The 13,886-nt window shown below is 51.0% G+C and overlaps 1 protein-coding gene across 9 annotated transcripts in view; it reads right to left on the reverse strand.

Moving 5' to 3' along the window:
* C9orf72 (C9orf72-SMCR8 complex subunit) overlaps positions 1–3,337 on the reverse strand; it is a 31,031-nt gene extending 27,694 nt beyond the window's left edge. For 2 of the 9 annotated variants that reach the window (XM_053299705.1, XM_053299712.1), the window contains exon 1: positions 3,162–3,316. The gene's annotated coding sequence lies outside the window, so the exon portion shown is untranslated. The other 7 variants (XM_053299709.1, XM_053299710.1, XM_053299707.1 and 4 more) reach the window with 7 other exon arrangements.
* Positions 3,338–13,886: the final 10,549 nt, after the last annotated feature.

Raw genomic sequence — 13,886 nt, forward strand, 5'->3', positions numbered from 1 at the left:
GATGTGGGGTGGGGGTAAGATGCTACACTTATGTACAGAGAACCCCAGACATCCTCTCCTGGGATATCAGTACCAAGAAGCATCAATCTCCTCATACTCTCCATACGTATGATGTTTGTCTGAATAGGCAAATGCCATAAACATGATCACATCCTTTTCTGTGATTGAAGGGTTGAGGAGCATCAGCCTTCTGATCATGGAAGCAACTGCCATTATGCTTACTGCATTTGCACCTTCAAAACAAGTTGTTCTAGTAAGAACTAGTCTGCCTACTTTCCTTTCACTATCCCTACAGCTCGACTAAATTTGGTTCAAATCGGTCAGGCAATCCATAAGTTAGACCTCTTGCACCTCAGAAGTTCACATGTCCACCATCTTGGACCAGGGTGGATGACTTCATTACAAACTACACCCTTTTGGTGTCCCTGTGTGTCATTCACTACCACTGTACCAAATTTGGTTCAAATCAGTTGGATGGTCCACAAGTTAGCCCACTTGCACCTCAAACATTTATGCGTCCGCAACTTGAATCAAGGTGAGTGACATCATCACAGACTACGTCATTGAGGTGTCCCTGTGTGTCCTTGCAGCTGTAGCAAAACTGGTTCATATTGGTAAAGGCGTTGCCAAGTTGATGGGGGGGGAGACAGACATACAGACACACACACAATGCCAGTTGATCTCATAAGCCTGCTGGAAAGTAGGCTAAAAATGCCATAACTGTGGAGAGTGCAGGGAGGCCGATGCTTCTTGGCACTGGTGCACTGGGGCAGGACTTTCAGGTTTGCTTTGGAAATTTGCTATACACAAGTTTTGTCTGAGGGTTGGGAGATCCTCAAGGACTTAGTTCTTGGAGCCACAGGCAGCTGCAGAGGAAAGGGGGATTGCCAAAAAAGAAAAAGGAATTGTAGTGTTTAAAACATACAGCAAAACCCCCACCAAAAAACCACTGATTGATCTCCTTCACTTTGTATTTTCTTTTCAATTCCCTCAAAATGGATTGTTTTTACATTATCTTTATCCAATCCTGTTCTGAACAGAAGTAAAAACAACTTCAGCAAACCTTCTGCTTCACAAAATAGAGGAAGAAGATATGCAATTGTGAGCAAGTTTCACAATGAGATGGAATTTCCATGTATTTAACATATTGCAAACAGGAGAAAACTGATTTTGACTTCTGCAACAAGCTACTGGTCATATTTGTACAAAATTGAAGCATCTATATCCCAAACATGTCAACTTGACACTCCCATCAATTTCAACTGAGTTTACTTCTAGTATGACAACTTAGGAATGTAGTCCTGAAGACCAAAAAATGCTGCAAGAAGTTTGATAAGAGCATATATCTTTATATAAAGTAACCTTATTTATCTTAATGGGCAGGGGTCATCCCATGAAACTGATTGCCAATAAATTCAGGACCAACAAATGGAAGTACTTTTTCACACAACACATAATCAGCTTATGGAATTCTCTGCCACAAGATGTAGTGACAGCCAACAACCTGGATGGCTTTAAGAGGGCTTTGGATAACTTCATGGAGGAGAGGTCTATCAACAGCTACTAGTCTGAGGGCTATAGGCCACCTGCAGTCTCAGAGACAGGATGCCTCTGAATACCAGTTGCAGGGGAGGGACAGCAGGAGAGAGGGCATGCCCTCAACTCCTGCCTGTAGGCTTCCAGCAGTATCTGGTGGGCCACTGTGTGAAACGGGATACTAGATTAGATGGGCCATGGGCCTGATCCAGCAGGGCTGATCTTATGAGGACATAAAATCCAACTAAACGAGATAAAGAAAAATAACCTTTATGCAGGACGACACCAAGGATGGATTACACACAATGAAAGTTCTCCCTTATGAAGAACAATTAAAACACTGATATAACACATCAATCATGTATGATATGTTGCAATCACCATCTGTGACCATTAAAGTTATTTTACCTATATTAGAGTTTCCAGACGGCATGGCCAAACATCTTGTAAGTTACATTGCAATGTGATTATCTTGGAAATGAAGTAACACATAAAAGTCAGTGAGCACATTCCAAACAAGATTACAGATTTCATGGCAAACCACCCCAACCTCAACCCCCAGGAGGTGCATAACTATAATAGGGCAAAGAGACAGTTGACAGGGGGCTCACTGCCTTGGCCCCCCCCCCCCGAGGCAAGTCACATGATTGACTCCCCCAGCCACACACCCTCCCAGGCTTCCTTCAGTTGTATTCATCCTCTGAAATTGATGTGAGTGATAAGCCCTGGAGCTACAAGAACAGCATGTCTTTCTCTAGAACCATTAAATGACTTGCATCCTCCACAATTACAAAACTTTACTATGCTTTTTGTTACCACTATTCAGCCTCATTTAAGATTTCTTTACTTCATGAGCTGAGCTTCAGTGAGGGGGCACATTTTAAGATCTTGTCTCTGGGCCCGCTCCAACCTTGACCCCCGCATCTCAAACAGCACTTTTTTTTTTTTTTAAAGAGTGAGGCCCATCCTCTCTGCCTTTCAGGGGCCAGCGGTAGATCCACATTTTCTGCTGGTATTTCATCATTTCCATTGGAAGGACTGCAATTTATTCTCTGCTGCCCCAGTGGCCCTTGAGGATACAGCCTGAAGTCCGTTTTTCCACCTAGCTCAGTTTAACCTAATGAAGTCTGCATAACAGCTCCTGTGTCTGTCCATCTTAAAACTGTTACAGGCTTCAGGGATTTTCCATCAGGAACCTGAAATATTTTTCTCCACCAGCGCACTTAACAAGAACCCAGTCATCTAGGCTGAGTAACTCTAGAGGAGGCTTGTTCATTACTTCCCGACATCATCGTTGATTCTAATAGACGATATTACACTAGTGCCCACCCCCACCTCGCCTTTCCTAAACGGCCAAGGCCACCGCTACCTGCAAGCTTTATGCTCTAAGAGCCGCCGCTTCCGCACCGCATCTCTGAACTGAAGTGCCTTCAAGGACCACCCAAACAATACTCCTCGCAGCAGCGTCAGAAGCACAGCCGTTCTAGCAGGGAGGCGACCCCAAAGAGAAGCTCCGGAGCCACGAGCCCACCGACGTTAACGACGTTAACGGCCGCACGCGCGCTGAGCCAGCGAGCCACCCGTCCCGCCCCCACGACTACCTGAGGACTCTCCATCCCACTCACCTGAGCCAACCGCCCTCTTTCCTCACCTGCGCGCGCAGCTCTCGGAACCCGGCGAAAATTTAAGCCAAGAAACAGGGCCGTTTCCTCGCGCCTGCTCTTTAAAACTTCACAAACGTAAACACACGGCTTCTGCGGCTTGCGCAAGCGCGTTGCCCAAGGCCTTGTGTGCTGCCCAGATATTTGCACATGCGTTCGAGACCGTGTGCTGCTGACGTCATGGGCTGACTAAAGAGAGAGACATAGCAAGCGTGCCTACAGCCTTTGTTCCGGTCCCCCAATTACAGTATTAGAATCTGTTAAGAGCGTGGGAAAGAGCGTTTATCAAAGTAATTCCTGTTTCCTATCGAGAGAGAGTCTACAAACGCTCCTTCGTTGCTTTGAAATAATTATGTCTTTCAAAGTTAAAACCGAAACCTAATGTCTTCGGGCTTTTCCCCCTCCAGAGCGCACGCTTTACCTACTTCACAGGGTTGTTGTGAGGAGAAACTTAAGTATGTAGTAGTAGCACACCGCTCTGGGCTCTTTGGAGGGAAGGGCAGGATATTAAATAAATAAATAAATAAATGTCGCATGACTTGCAGAAATTCCTCACGTGAAGCTGCGATGAAGCCATGGCGGTGCCAGAAAGAAAGAAAAAATGAGGGGGTTGGGGGGCAGAAAAGGCCAAGTGTATTTATGGGAGGGTGAGCTGCGTCCCATACATTAGATTTCTGAGACAAGTGAAAGAGACACCTGCCCTTGCAATGATGAGTTACGAGTCACCCTCTGAATTTCTACTTATTTAGATGGTAAAGACACGCAGGCTCGGACTGGGCACATTCACAGGGCAACAGGGCATATTCCCAGTGTGCTGCACCCTGACTCCCACCCTTAATTACCCATTCTGCTCAAAACCTGGCGCCTCCCCACATACATTCCACCACCCCCTCAGTGCCCCCAGTCCGGCTCTGAAGACATGAGTATTACAAAGCACTGCAAGGTACGGGAGCCTCCAACCCCAGCCTTTTAAACGAGTTGTTACATTTATATTTAATTCCACTATTCCTGCCCCACAAATGGAGGATTCTAATCTTCTATATACTTATTTCCTGTAGATGGGCCATGCACAGCAACCTGGTAGGAAGGAAGCAATTAGCTGAATTTGCAAGCAGAAGCACCTGATTGGGCAGTGGGGATTCCATATGCAGATAGGGAGAAGGAGCCTATGAGAGCAGAAGCACCATGGTGATTGGGCAGTGGGGATTCCCTATGCAGATAAGGAGGAGGGGCCTGTGATGGTTAAGGTCAGTTGGAATGCAGCTGTTGCTGGTTGGAAGATGTTCTTGGTATAAAAAGATAGCAGGCAGGGGTCTGCAAAAAGACAGGTCCTGAGGGAGGAAAGAGCCCATTCAGGAGAAGGAGGGTGCCATTGTGTGAATTAAATGAGGAAGCAAGATGAACAAAATATGTTAACTCAGGGAGTGAGGGAAAAAACATGAAGGGAGGGAGAAGAGCAGTGGAGGAGAGAGAAAGAGAAAAAGAAGGGGGTGGGGGAAGAGAAACAGAAGAAAGAGCAAGGGACAGGCTTGAGCCTGTCAGCAGCCTGAGGGGAATGAGCAGCCATGGCAGCACTAGCAGCAAGGAAGGGCCCAGTCAATCACTACTGCTTTTTGGGGCTACTGAAGTCATTGTCAGAGGGAGACAGGCAGGCAAGGGATGAGCCTGGGCCTGTCAGCGGCCTGAGGGGAGTGAGTGGCCATGGTGGTGGCAGCAGCGAGGAATGGCCTGGTCAACCACTGCTGCTGCTCCTGAAGGGAGGAGTAGGAGCGAGGCTCAAGTGAGGAGGTCTATGGGGATAGGGGGCTGCAGCTTGGCCAATAGACGGCAGCAATGACCAAGAAGGATGAGGAGGATGGAAGCAATGGGATGGAGGAGGAGCAGGAGTGAAGCTCAGGTGAGGGGAGCAATCAAGTACTAATGCGCAGATGCTCTAGAGCGTGCAAGAGTTCCAGCATTGAAGCGGAGAGAAATAATGGCGGTGGTCAGGATGCAGACGTGGAGGGCCGGCAAGCAAAGCTCCTCCGGCCAGAAGAGGTGGGTGGACAGCGGGGGAAGCCCCACCGGCCAGGAAGAGGTGGTGGCGAGAAATGATGGCAGTGGTGAGGAGGTGGGCAGACGGCGGGCAAAGCCCTACCAGCTGGGAGGAGAAGGTGGGAGGCGGTGGTGGGAGGCGGTGGTGGGATGGCCTGTCCCTGGCCTGCCCAGTGGGGAGAGCTGAGGGGGCGGAGAGCGAGCGGGAGAGCCGGGGGGCGGAGAGCGAGCGGGCGAGCCGCGGTGGGGAGAGCGGGCGGGCGGGCGAGCCGCGGTGGGGAGAGCGGGCGGGCGGGCGAGCCGCGGTGGGGAGAGCGGGCGGGCGGGCGAGCCGCGGTGGGGAGAGCGGGCGGGCGGGCGAGCCGCGGTGGGGAGAGCGGGCGGGCGGGCGAGCCGCGGTGGGGAGAGCGGGCGGGCGGGCGAGCCGCGGGGGGGGCGGGCGGGCGGGCGAGCCGCGGGGGGGGCGAGCGAACGGGCGAGCCGCGGGGGGGGCGAGCGAACGGGCGAGCCGCGGGGGGGGGCGAGCGAGGGGGAGGGCGAGCCGCGGGGGGGCGAGCGAGGGGGAGGGCGAGCCGCGGGGGGGCGAGCGAGGGGGAGGGCGAGCCGTGGGGGGGCGAGCGAGGGGGAGGGCGAGCCGTGGTGGGGAGGGGGAGGGCGAGCCACGGGGGGATGGGGAGGGCGAGCCGCAGGGGGGAGGGCGAGCCATCGGGGGAGGGGGAGGGCGAGTGGGCGGGTGAGCCGCGGGGGGAGGGGAGGTCGAGCCGAGGGGGTGAGGGTGAGGTCAAGCCGTGGGGGGGAGGGCGAGCCGCGGGGGGAGGGCGAGCGGGAGGGCGAGCCGCGGTGGGAGGGAGAACCGCAGGGGGAGGTCGAGCCACGCGGGGGAGGGCGAGGGGGCGGGTGAGCCGCGGGGGCGAGGTTGAGGTCGAGCCGCGGGGGGAGAGTGAGGGTGAGGTCGAGCCGCGGGGGGAGAGTGAGGGTGAGGTCGAGCCGCGGGGGGAGAGTGAGGGTGAGGTCGAGCCGCGGGGGGAGGGGGAGGTCGAGCCGCGCGGGGGAGGGCGAGCAGCGCGGGCCGCAGGGGGGAGAGCGAGCGGGCGGGCTGCGGGGAGGAGGGCGAGCTGTGGGGGGAGAGCGAGGGGGAGGGCGATCTGAGCGGGGGAGAGCGAGGGGGAGAGCGAGGGCGGGCTGCGGCGGGGAGAGCGGGCGGGCGGGCTGCGGGGGAGAGAGCGAGAGGGCGGGCGAGCTGCGGGGGGGAGAGCTGCGGTGGGGGGGGCGGGCGGGCGAGCTGCGGTGGGGAGAGCGAGGGGGAGGGCGATCTGAGCAGGGGAGAGCGAGGGGGAGAGCGATCTGAGCGGGGGAGAGCGAGGGCGGGCTGCAGGGGGAGAGCGAGCGAGCGGGCGAGCTGCAGGGGGAGAGCGAGCGAGCGGGCGAGCTGTGGGGGGAGCGAGCGGGCATGGGGAGAGCGAGCGGGCGAGCCGCGGGGGGGAGGGGGAGGGCGAGCCACGGGGGGGATGGGGAGGGCGAGCCACGGGGGGGAGGGCGAGCCATGGGGAGAGGGCGAGGGGGAGTGCGAGTGGGTGGACGAGCCACGGGGCGAGGGCGAGCCGCGGGGGGGGGAGGGCAACCCGCGGGGGGGAGGGTGAGGTTGAGGTCAAGCCGCGGGGGGGAGGGTGAGGGTGAGTTCGAGCCGCGGGGGGAGGGGGAGGGGGGGCCGTGGGGGGATGGCGAGGGGGAGGGCGAGCCGCGGGGGGGAGGGCGAGCCGCGCGGGGGAGGGCGAGCGGGCGGGCCGCAGGGAGGAGAGCGAGCGGGCGGGCCGCAGGGAGGAGAGCGAGCGGGCGGGCTGCGGGGGGGAGAGCGACCGGGCGGGCTGCTTGGGGGGAGAGCGAGGGGGGGCGATCTGAGCGGGGGAGAGCGAGGGGGGGCGATCTGAGTGGGGGAGAGCGAGGGGGAGAGCGATCTGAGCGGGGGAGAGCGAGGGCGGGCTGCGGGGGGGGAGAGCGAGCGGGCGGGCTGCGGGGGGGAGAGCGATCGGGAGAGCTGCAGGGGGGAGAGCAGGCGGGCCGGCTGTGGGGGGGAGAGCGGGCAAGCGGGTGGGCTGAGGTGGGGAGAGCTGGCGGGCTGCGGCGGGAGAGCGGGTGAGCTGAGGGGGGGAGAGTGAGCTGCGGGGGATGTCACAGGCTCAGTACCCAACTGCACATATGCTCTGTGCTGGGTCAGCTAGTACTGTGTTTCCCCGAAAATAAGACAGTGTCTTATATTAATTTTAGCCCCCCAAAATGCACTAGGGCATATTAGCGGTACATCAGAAATTACTGCTAGGTCTTACTTTCGGGGTAGGTCTTACTTTCGGGGAAACAGGGTAGCAATTTAATACTGGAAGTCATATCTGAAAAACATTGACACCACCCCTAGGTCTGAAAGAAAAGGGGGAAAGGAAAGATTGTGCCATTGTGTCAGTGTAGACTCCTGACCACAGAGCCATGTGGTTTTCTTGGCCTGAATGATAGATGCTGCTTATTCAGTGTTTTATAACAGGCAGCCAAGTTGGTCTCTGGGTCATCTCAGAGACACCATATCACTCCTATCCTAAAAGATCTACACTGGCTGCCAATAAGTTCCCGGCCAAAAAACAAGGTTTTGGTTGTAACCCATAAAGCCCTAAACAGCTTGGGCCCTGGATATTTAAGAGAACATCTTTTTTGTTATGAACCACACCGCCCATTGAGATCATCTGGAGAGGTTCGTCTGCAGTTGCCACTGGCTCCTCTGGTGGCTACTCAGGGACAGGCCTTCTCCGTTGCTGCCCTGAGGCTTTGGAACACCCTTCCTGCTGAAATAAGAGCCTCCCCATCTCTTACAACTTTTAAAAGGGCAGTCAAGATGCATTTGTTCATCCAGGCTTTTATTTATTTATTTATTTATTTATTTGCATTTTATATCCCGCTCTTCCTCCAAGGAGCCCAGAGCGGTGGACTACATACTTGAGTTTCTCCTCACAACAACCCTGTGAAATAGGTTAGGCTGAGAGAGAAGTGACTGGCCCAGAGTCACCCAGCAAATATCATGGCTGAATGGGGATTTGAACTCGGGTCTCCCCAGTCCTAGTCCAGCACTCTAATCACTACACCAGATACTGTTTTAATTGTGTTTTAATAGTTTTAACTTTTTAAATTTTAATTGTTGAAATATGTTGATCTTTTTATTGGTTGCTTTTATTGTCTTGTAAGCTGCCCAGAGAGCTTGCGTTTTGGGTGGTATAGAAATATGCTAAATAAATAAATAAATAAATCCTGCAGGGAATAAGGAGGCACGCCCTTTCCCTTGGTCACTTGTGTTTTCTCTCCAACCCTCTTTGCAGTTTTTTCTTAAAAGTAATAGGGAAATGTAGCTTTCTTTCCCACATCTAGCACAGAACAAAGCTGGAGAGACTGGCTATGGTGGAAAATCCGTGCTTTATTCATGTGGTAACATCTCTTTTGTGTCTTGGATTATAGAGGTAGAAAAATGAGAGGTAGAAAGAGCAAGTGGGTGACCGGACTTGCCCAAAAGAACACTATGGCCACTGCGATGGGACTTGAATCCAGGTTGCATCCAGCATATTCATTAGTAGACCACCCTGACAAAAGCCCATCGCTATTGTATTTAGTAAATTATGAAAACAATCCCAGTTTCCAGTTCTAGTTTCAAAAAAGGCCACAAAAACACTGCCTAAGAACAGGATTCAAACATGGAGTGGGGCAAGGAAGGCTTTTCAGAGGGTCTGCAGATTGCACAGAGAAACATTGGCACAGGGATCACTCTTGTTCAGTTAAAGAAATCTTTAGGGTGCAGTCCTGTACTTTACATACTTACCTGGGAGTAAACTCTGTGAACAGAAGAAGACTTCTGCATAAACATGCACCTGCTCATGGTGTTGGGAGATTAATTGCATGAGTTTTAGTTGATGATATATTTATTAACCAATTCATTTTACATATGGGAAAAGTGTTTTGAAACAACAAACATTTGGAGAATGTAGTTGTATGTCATAAGAATTATTTAAGAAGAGGCATTCCTCCTGTATGAAATAAAAGGAAGAATGTCTCTTTTCAGAGGATATTTGTCATTACAGTTTTCACAAATATTAAAATAATATATCTGCCCAGTCAATTAGGAGGTCCTCCTTGATTAAACATTGCCGGCCTACTTTAAAGTAAGTCCCACTATATTCAGTTAGGCCTACTGCTAAATATTTATTATCTTGCTAAAATCAACATTCAGAGAAAATAACACTGGTCAAATAGTTCAATTATACAAAGTATTTCAATTAGTCTGCTGGGGTATGGAAACTGAAAAAAGCCAAAGACAAATACATTGCAATAAAAGCTGAAGCTTGCACAAGTTTTTGACAATTTAATTTTGACAAACTGAAATGATGATTCAAGACAAGTATTGAAAACAAAACAAGAAAGAGATCAAACTCAGTAGATGCTGATTGCCAGGAAGCAATTATTGTAAAGAGAAACAGAAATCATTTTAACAGTCCATAAAAATTTCTGGCGATATCAGACAAGGTTCTATTACAGAACTGTAGCTTTTGATGCTGTTACTCCCACCCTCTTATTCTAGCTTTCCATGAAAATGTTTTGGGTTTTTTTAAACACACACAAAAGGAGAGTCATAACATAAAGGTTGTTCACACAACTGAAAACTCTAGTGGCTAGGGAGGGCTGGGGGTGCGCGGGAGGGAGGCAGGAGAAGGGCTCATGCCCTTCTACCTGGGTAATATCCCAGGGAGGAATTCCTGGACTACTCGGCGGGGTAGCGCTTCTTTACACGAACAGCCCTTTCCCCATTAGGGCTGCACAAGCCCCTGTAGAACTGTTCGTGTGGACACCCTCATTATCAATCAAATCTTTCTCATAGTCTTTAACCAGCATAAAGAAGGTTACATTGGAGCATCATGAAAATGGCATAGGCATGATGGTGGGAATCTTAAAATCTCAGAATGCCTAAATCTCTAAGATTTAAAAATCTTAAAATCACAAAATCTATAAACCTGTAAAACTACAAGATTATAAAATACTAACTGTAAAATGCTATTGAAAGCACTAAAGCGGAACTGTCTTAAAATCCGTAAAACTACAAAATATAGAATATACATTTAAAATATAGAATTCTAATTATAAAATGCAGTTGTAAATGCTGAAGCCGAACTGTAAAAACTGTGTGCTGTGTCAGGCCCGCTTAGATCTTGCTGCCTGTCAGGACTCGATGAATTTTACATGCTGCCACGCAGAACTTGGCAATGTGGTAACAGGATTGGAGTCAAAGAGCAGGAGAGAGGTGTAGAATTGGCTTGAGCATCCTGGGGTCTTGAGTTCTAGTGGGAGGAAGAGGGTGGTACGAATGTCTTTGTAGAATGGGTTCTGGAGGGGAACATGTGGTGTTTCAACTTGTCTGGAGTCGCAGGGGCACAGGCGTTCCGAGGGGTGGTGGTTTCCTGTATCTGCCTGCTTGCACAGCTGAGGGGAGGGTGCCACATAGAGCCAGGGTAAAGGCTGCATTAGGTATTTGTTAGGGGATGCAGTGTAGCTTAATCTTTCGTTGATGAGGAAATTTGGGACCCTGCCTAAATTGGTTTGGCGCTCTATGTTCATTATGTGTGGTTTGATATTTGTTTTTGCCTGTTTGTAGCCCATGGCAAGTGGGGAGGGGGTGGGAATCCCAGAGATGGCATTTTTGTCAGAAGTGTCCATTTCCAATTGGACTGGCAGTTGTCCTGTAGTGTTAGCGGGGCTAGACCCAGTGGGCTGTGGGATAGTCATAACCAGTAGTTGAATATGGCCATCCACACTCTGGCCTCTACTTTCACAGACCTGTCTCCAGACGTAGGCTAGTGTTGGAGACACACCATGGGACTTGGAGAACTGTTCTTAGAAATTTGGACTGGATGAGCTCCAGTGGGGCGAACTTGGAATAGGGGCCCAATTGGGCACCGTAGAGGAGTTGTGCCAGTGGTTTGTCTTCAAACAGTTTGAGGGCTGCAGGAATGTAGTGGCCTCCTCTTGTTGGGAAGGATTTTAGGATGGCTGTGATGCTCCTCTGTGCTTTTTGAGCAGTGTAAGAGCCATGAGCTTTTCTGATGCCAGAGGTGTGGAAAATCACCTCCAGGTATCTAAAGCACGAGACCCACTCAGTTTTGTGCCCATTTATGCACCAAGAGTATGTCTTGGGTCTCTTAGCAAAGGCCATAATTTGGTTTTATGGTAGTTTATTTCCAGCTCGTCTTCCTTGCAGTATTGAGCAAGGGCCCTCAGAGAACTTATGAGACCTTATGGGGTCTGCATAGCGCAGTGTAGAGATGTGCCTCTCTGCGAGCTTGGGGGTTGTATATGTGAAAATCTGGTTTGTTAAGATGACCTACCATGACACTGATGAAGAAGTTGAACAGGAGTGGGACAAGAATGCAGCCTTGTTTGATGCCCTTCCGGGTTGGGACAGCACTTGATAGGTGGCCTTGCGGGGGGTTGCACATTACTTTGAGAGATGTGTCTTCGTGAAGGGTGTGTATGTGGTGTAACAGACGCTGGTCAACTGAGGAGGCTTCCAATTTTTCTCACAGTTTGACTTGTGAGAAGGAATCAAATGCTGCCTTGAGGTCTATAAAAGCTGCATAAACGGAGGCTGTGGTATGGGTGGAATATTTCTCAATAAGATGTTGAGGAACTAAAAGCTGGTCATTGGTGGATCGGCCTTCCCTAAAGCCAGCCTGCTCTTCCATGAGGAAGTCTTCTTGGTTCCGCCAGTCCCCAAGCTTCCAGTATAGATATCTAGCACAGAGCTTACTGACTGTACTGAGCAGGCTGATTAGTCTATAATTAGCGGGATCATCCTTTCTGCCATTCTAAAAAATGGGGACGATGACCACTAGCCCCGGAATATTCCCATATTCCTTGGGAATATGGCCCTGTGTGTCAATGTCAAAAGTTCCCCTGCTAACTTGGCAAAGAGGCACCTTTTAACGTGGTGATTCTCTCTATTTAGCAGGGGGAGAGTAACGGGCCCTATCCACCTCCAGCACAGTACCTCCAGTGACTGTTGCTGGTGTCTCTCTTATTTTTCTTTTTAGATTGTGAGCCCTTTGGGGACAGGGATCCATCTTATTTATTTATTATATCTTTGTGTAAACCGCCCTAAGCCATTTTTGGAAGAGCGGTATAGAAATCGAATAAATGAATGAAATGAAATGAATGGTGGAAATTAGAACCCTCAGGGATCCATTTTGTTTCTTATTTGTTTATTATTTCTCTGTGCAAACCGCCCTGAGCCGTTTTTGGAAGGGCGGTATAGAAATTGAATGAATGAATGAATGAAAAGTGTGGCCAGAATGGGGGCCTACCATGTGAGTTGTTTTTATTAGCTCTAGCGGGGATTAGGTCCTCTCTAGGGGCCTTCCCAGGTCTTAGTTGGAGATAAGGTTCTTAAGCTCAGATGTCATCACTGGTGGCCATGTGGGCAGGTCCTCTGTATCATATTGGGAGCAACTGTGTTCCACAACTACATCTTTGTATAGGTTGTGAAAGTGTTTTCCCCAAATCACTGGTGCTATGAGGCTATCCAGGCATGTCAGGGCATTACTGGGGAGATTTGCTATAATGCACCAGATTGAGGCTGAGTTGTTGGATCTTACTGTCTGGATGAGGTGTGACCAGCTGGCTTTCATAGCATCTCTTTTGTTGCAGATGAGCAGTTGTTTCTATTGCCTCTTCTACTGGAGGAGGTCCTGAGCAGACACTGGTCCTGTGTTGGTTTTGTAGGTATGGTGGTTGCTGATGAGCTCTTTATAGCCTACTTTCCAGAGAGATCACCCAGCATTCTGTATGTGTCCGTGTGTCCCCTGCCATCAACTTTGCAATGCTTGGACCAATATGAATCAAATCAGGTACAGTTGTAGGGACACATAGGAACACCTCAACGGCGTAGTTTGTGATGATGCCATTCACCACAATCCAAGATGGCAGACATGTAAACTTTTGAAGTAGGCATGTGCACGGACCGGTTCGGAGGCCATTCTAAAGGCCTCCAGACCGGTCCGGACACGCGTGGTTTTGGTTCGGGTGGGAGGTTCTAACAAAGTACGGGGGGGGCTTTACTTACCCCCCAAAGAACGTCACCGAATTCTTTTGAGTAAGCGGGCGGCATACCTCCCTGCCGCCCGCTTCATTCCCCCTCTGGCGCGGCTCTGTCTGTCTCCTTTAAATTCTTCATCGGGCGGCAGGGTATCTTCCAGTCCCTGCCGCCCGGCTCTTCAATGTCCCCGATCGGCTGGCGGCCGCCCACCCCCTGTGCAGCCTCAAGACCCCTGCCGCCCCTTCCCTTCCCATTTCAAGGGGTCGGCAGGAGAACTCCCCTGCCGACCCCGTCCCCTTCCCCGGCTGCACTGCAAATGGCTTCTAGGAAGCCTTGAGAGGTGCAGTTACTTCTTTGGATGAGCACTGATTTTGCGTGTTAGGTGCTTTTGAAGTTCCTGTATGAGATTGTTGTAAATTTCTAAGATTGAGTCAGAGGGTTCTGCTGTGGTCAGGGAGAGCTGGATGTGCTGAAACTGTTCTGAGGTGAATAGTTCAGATATTGCTTGGTTTAGGTAGATGGACCATTTGGCATGGCAAGCTCTT

Source organism: Hemicordylus capensis, chromosome 2 (genome assembly GCF_027244095.1).
Source record: "Hemicordylus capensis ecotype Gifberg chromosome 2, rHemCap1.1.pri, whole genome shotgun sequence".
NCBI classification, from domain to species: Eukaryota; Metazoa; Chordata; class Lepidosauria; order Squamata; family Cordylidae; genus Hemicordylus; species Hemicordylus capensis.